The sequence below is a fragment of the Triticum dicoccoides genome, chromosome 3B (genome assembly GCF_002162155.2).
Source record: "Triticum dicoccoides isolate Atlit2015 ecotype Zavitan chromosome 3B, WEW_v2.0, whole genome shotgun sequence".
NCBI lineage: Eukaryota > Viridiplantae > Streptophyta > Magnoliopsida > Poales > Poaceae > Triticum > Triticum dicoccoides.
In genome coordinates, this window is record NC_041385.1 from 590,812,366 (window position 1) to 590,818,366 (window position 6,001).

Genomic DNA, 6,001 nt, shown 5'->3' on the forward strand with positions numbered 1-6,001 from the left:
GATCCGGGAACGAGGACTTCCATGCCGACGGTAACAGCGCCTCACCAGACAACGGCATGGAGTCGGCTCGATTGCCTCGGTTTGTTCGGTTGCACAGCGCGGCGGGATGATGTGTGGCAGCAAACAGTCGTGCGTCCATTGAACTTCTATCACCAACGAAGATGATCGAGAGGTTAATCCGCCTCAATTACCTGCATATATGCTCTGTCCCGTCACCCAGGTTTGTCGTCCTTCCTCTAGCAGTACGCAGTAGCATCAAGCAGCTATGCTTCTCCACTAGGTCGCCCATTCATCTTCAACTTGCTGCGGATTTCCCATTCCCACTACAATCCCTTCACGCTCTGATCGGGTTCCTACTGATGCTGATTTCTGCTCTTAACTTCTTGTAGTTACTGACGCCCAAGTGCTCGGGACTGGTTTTGGCTTATTGGTTCAACAAATTTCTGTAGGGTGTTTATGGGGTTTTTTTGTTCCTTAATTCTGAAACTTAGGATCCAATGGCTGCTGGCAGGTTAATTAAGTGTAATGTCATATTTTTTTCATATCCAATGTGTTCAAATGATTGCTTAGTTATTTTCCATGCTTGTCTGTTCTTAATTATTCATGACAAGCTACTCCCGGCTATATATGCATCAGGTTGTTTAGGAAAATAGATCCATATGCGCAAACATCAGTTTTCTCTTACGCACTTCTAATTTCTTCATATATCTGATAAAATGACATATCTAATGTTTGTGCAGTTCATGCAAAGAAGAAAGAATTATGGAATGTTTGGTGCTTTCAGTGTGTGCCTGATTTTTTTTAAGACTGGTGTATGTCTGATTGTGGGCCCTTTTGAGCAACTTCAGTAATTTGTAGCAAATCTAAATTAAATATGATGATGTGAACTTTATCCGAACATCAGTGTTGACATATACGAGGTACAAAAACTAAATTTAGGCTACGCCCGTACGTGAGTTGTGAGCATATCATTTCATCTGTATTGGGTAATGTCCTATATTTATGCAAAACCTTCTCCATTGTTGAAACTATTTTGAGCCATCGCATCATTGACATTACCTCTGCTGCATACCAAGAAACGGTATCGGAAATCACACAATTAAGCTTTTAATATACATGCCACCTTTTCGATTACGCTTTGAATATAAATTTACTTGACACTCAAATGCAAAAGTGGTCACAATGTAGAGATGATAAGAGTGTTCTGTTCCAAGTTAATATCTGTTGAGAAATTCAATTCTTGGACATTTTTCTTGGGTCTTCTTCTTTTATGACTGAGCACCTTTCCAGCCCTCTAGGGCTATTAGCATTTTCAGCCTTTGGATCATCAGTTTAGATCGTTTTTGGCCATCAGATTTACTCTTAATCCCGCGTGGAATCGTTGTGTTCGCTAAAACTGAGCGTTTCCTTTCTGGGCAGCTTCTCCGGTGACTATTTTGGACGCCTGGTGTCAAATTGGGCCTAATGGGCTTCAACAAGTCTCCTTCCGTGCACCCACACCCCACACGACGCTCCTTTCGTCTCTCTCACTCTCCTGCCGCTATCCTCCTTCTCCAGTATTTCCTAAAGGCGCAACAAGGAGCATCTTTTTCTCGAGCCGGCGACGAGCTCCATCCGCAAATTAGTGGCGCACTACATCCCTGAAGCATGTGTCCGATTTTTCAAGCCATATCTAGAGTCATCGGGCACACCGTTTCCAGATCCACCATGTCGAGCAACTAGCCGGAGGTGCGTATTGACATCTGACCAGTTTCAATTGGGGCCTATGGGTTGGGAGGGGCTCAGGGCGTGCATCATTTCGAGGGGCTCAAATGGCTCTAAGTCAGGTTGGGAGGGGCTCAGGGCATGCGTGCAACTTCCAATTTATTCTACATCTCATTTATAGATAATTTGTAGATGTCAACAGAAGGTGTCAAGGTGATCAGTATATTAGAGAGTTCAAGTAATCTGAATCGGAAGTTGTCAAACTTGAATACCTGAATTTCATTGATCCAGATGAGAATACTGTAAGTTTTATTGAGTTCATGTGATTTGTTACTCAAATCCATCCCTATACACATGTCCTGGACTGACTGCATAACCATTTCTTTGAGGGGGGAATTTATGATTCACTGTTAATGGGGAGTCACGACGAGACTAGGTTATAGGCAGAGACGCTAAGCCGGACCACACGGTCCCTGCTTCGGGCCTCACGGACCTCACGCTGATCAGGTTGATATGAACCGCGTGATTGTTTGTCTGTTCGACGGGCAATACCGATCCGCTGTGGTTTGAAGGAAGTAATCAATCTTCAGTTTCTGGTTGACTCATTGTGGATGATGTATGCCACTTGCTGGTGACTATGCTTCTTTAGGACAAGCATCTGTGCATATAAGCTAGCTCACCTTGCGCTCTCCCGTCACCCTTACTACTCCGGCAACAGAACCTCTAGCAACATGGTTCTCAGCCTGGCTACCCTCTATCTACATTTGTTTATTTCCTGTATAACCCATCTACATTTGTTTCTTGGGAGTGGCTTCTCTTGTAGTGTACGCATCCATATAGAAAAATGGGGAAGTTGGCACAACATTGTTGGATCTATGCCATAACAATATATCCATTAGGTGTACTAGGAAAATTGCCCGTGTGTTGCAACGGGAACATAAACTTTAGTTGTTCTACAGCAATCTAGAAGGGATTAAATTGATGTGCAATATGTTCTTTGTTCTACAACCATACCTAGATGTGATTATAGTTCAGTTAGAAATCTGAGATTATTTTCCTCTAAAAATGAACATTAACCCTCGGAACATCAACACCATGCGTGTCTTGTACATAATCAAGGAGTAGTGTGTATTGTAGGTAGAAAGATAAGTTGTTGTTTAGGTAGTGGAAAAAAATAGCTAACAGAAACTATGACTTCGTTAATCAGGCAACCACATTAAGTAAACAAAACCCCTCATTTATCTGGCAGGCGAGATTGCGGAATAGTACCTCAAGAGAACTGGGAAATAGTGCAAAAAAACTGATAATACTGTACCACGTAATTTTGAAACGCTGAAGCATTTTCATATGATGATTTCATCAACCTTTTATACCACATTGTATACATGAACGTAGTTTTCAGATCAAACACCTTGTAAGCACAATTTCGAATGAGACACGTTGTGTTATAAACTTATAATTCAGGTGGCATTCATTTTTCTTTCCAAAATATTTGAGTTGAGACCTGTCTCGAGCAGTTACGGCATAATCAAGCAGAGTTCAGGCACAATCTATTCCATTAAACAAATAACCTTTTTTCTAAGTAAAATTCCATGATCACATCTTAGACCTATCTTGAACAGAGTTAAGGCATAATCTATTCCATTAATGAAATACTAACATTTTCCTATTCTGCTCAATACAATTTCATGATCACAACTGCATAAACTACTTATTATCAACAACACAAAACTGCTGGAGATTAGAGCAATCATGGAAGAAGAAAAGCGATGAAAATATATTAATGATTTGCAAAATAAACAAAGCAGGATCAAAAGAGGCACCACACCAGGCTATTCACACTTACGTCGCAATTGCTTTTGCCGCTAGCATCTTCAGTCACGGCCATAGCACCAGAATGCACTTCATTTATTATTATCACAAAAAGGACGTATACACCAACCACACTATACATTTTTTTCCACAAAGAATCACTATATACATGTTCCTCCAAATGTTTACATCCTCTAGCACTTTCTTCCCTCTCATCCTGATGCATCCCACCCTCTCCAGCACTTGTCTCCTCAGCCCTGGGTACTCTTCTCCTACATAGCAGTTGTACAGAAGCAAGGTATTCACTCGGGAAAAAATATATTTCAACCAAGTAGATGCAGATGAATATGATCGAGTGGGAGAAGAATCAAGAACTTATATTTATACCATGAGGTCTATGAAAAATAATAAACTCGCTGAGGAGAAGAAACATGATGTCATTGCGTTGCTTTCGAACCACCGGGACAAAGTGGACAACATCACGACCGTGTCATTGACAATAGCCACACTACAGCATCATGTGCCGCTCTTCCTAGAGCCCTAGACCATAATCCTCCCCGGATATGGCGAGAGGTGATTATGAACAGAGCCTCCGGGCCTTCATGGTGGGGACATCAACAGACAATATTATACATTTGTTTAGGTTCTGTGCTACTCACTGTCGTGAACGTAATGAACAACTTGATGGAGAAAAGGATTAGCCTACCTGAGAAGCATGATGGCGGCAGCCTATGTTAAGAGATTACGGAATTGTCAACACTTCAATGATTTCAAAGCTTGCAGTTTGTTCTGTGGAGACGATTCAATTTTTTAATTCCTCGAATGTCCTTTTTGTCTATAGGATGCCCTCATGGTCTCATATGTCTCTCTGTGTGCAAAGATAACACTTTAAAGGCGAGTCGCATGAATGCAAGATAAAACTGCGTTGGTTATGTTCAAACTTTTCGTGTCTAAATTGTGCTTTATTTCCTGCAAACTAGCACCTTACTATACATGATAATATCTAAAATAACAGGCAGCTGTATGATCTTATTCTACTACTGCCTAACTTTGTGATACATGATAATTAAGCAGATGTGACTTCTCTAATATGCATGTGCTATACATAAGAAAATCAAGATAAAAAATCTTTGATATGGGATGAAATCGAGATGCATAGAAAATCACATATAATGGGTGCTTGCGTGTGGTCTAAGTAGTACAGAGCGAGAAGATAATTGGGAGCCTATGTCCATTGATGCATACCTGCTTGCATACATGTGTACTGCCTTGTTAGATTACTATATACGCACCACGTCGACAGAGCTTGTTGGCATGTGCTGCATAGATGACGATACGCAAGAAGGTAATGGATCTGAAAATAATGCAAATAATAAGGAATCAAGAATGTCTAGTGTAGATTAGTCTTGAACTCTCGATGGGCATCAACCAAGTAATGAACCACATGGCAGACTGTTGTAGCAAATATCCAAGTTCTGTAGGCCGGTGGGACAACCTGATTTGTGTGAGGAACTGAAGATGGACCAAACAAACAACAAGTATAAGAAGGTATTAAGGCAAGGGAGTGACATGGAGTTCAGATGAGATTTGTACCATTGTGGTAGTGGTGGCTGGTGGTAAAAAGAGGAGATGCTATGGATGATAGGCAGTAGCACCAAAATCTGAATCAACCCATCTAGAATTTTCAGTGTGTAGTTGTGTGCAAACCTTGACAAATGATGTCCAGCTAGGCTTTGTTTGGCTGCACCTGTGCAAAGTTGTGGGCAATCTGCCTAGCCATTCTTCCCCTCCTCATCCATGTACTCTCCTTCCGGCTCTTTCCTCGACACAAAGAGGGTGAGTCTCGTACAAATAACCGATAAAGCCAATGGTACAGGAATTACGCGTAGTTTGAAGAGGTTCTTGCTGGCGTCCTCAACGATCCCCTTGACCCCCCGCCACCGTCGTTGCTCAGCAGCGCCGAGCCCAGCCGGTCGATCCGAGGCCTCTGGCCAAGAACAACGTGTGCTCCAGCGAGATGTGTTACCCTTGCCGGCAACCGCACGCCGGCGCCTCAACAGGAACACGCCGCCCTGCCTGCCTCCCTCACCCTGCGCCCCTTCTCCTTCTCATTTCTTCCTCTCTCCCTCACGCTCTGTCTCTCTCTTTCTCTGGATGAGTAGGGCACCAGCCGCCGCCATCTAGCAAGCTGCCGCACCAGTCACCAGATCCGTCGATGCCGCGCCTGAATCCGTCAGTTTTCGCGCCGCCGCCGCGGCTCTTACCGCTCGCCGGCCCGTTCCGGCGAACTCCAGCGCCGCCTGCCCGTTTCGACGGAGTTGGCCGGGTGATGAAGAGCGGTGCGGCAAAGGAGGAGAGAGAGGAGTTGGGGGAAGGTGCGGCGTCGGCGTCGAGTGTTCCCGGTGGTGGAAAGCCGCAGGGGTGGTGGCGGCGCACGGCGGAGGGGAGGTGGCCGGAGGGGGCGGCGCATGGCGGAGGAGCGGTG

The 6,001-nt window shown here is 44.0% G+C and overlaps 1 long non-coding RNA gene across 2 annotated transcripts; it reads right to left on the bottom strand.

The window, feature by feature from the left end:
- Positions 1–3,591: 3,591 nt before the first annotated feature.
- Positions 3,592–5,995, bottom strand: LOC119277272. Of its 2 annotated transcripts, XR_005137022.1 has the most exons (5): positions 5,110–5,995; positions 4,762–5,028; positions 4,223–4,384; positions 3,904–4,114; positions 3,592–3,788 (listed from the first exon to the last, which is right to left on the bottom strand). It is a non-coding gene; the product is annotated as an uncharacterized LOC119277272 (long non-coding RNA). The 2 variants fall into 2 exon arrangements; XR_005137021.1 differs by having other exon boundaries at positions 4,762–5,995.
- Positions 5,996–6,001: the final 6 nt, after the last annotated feature.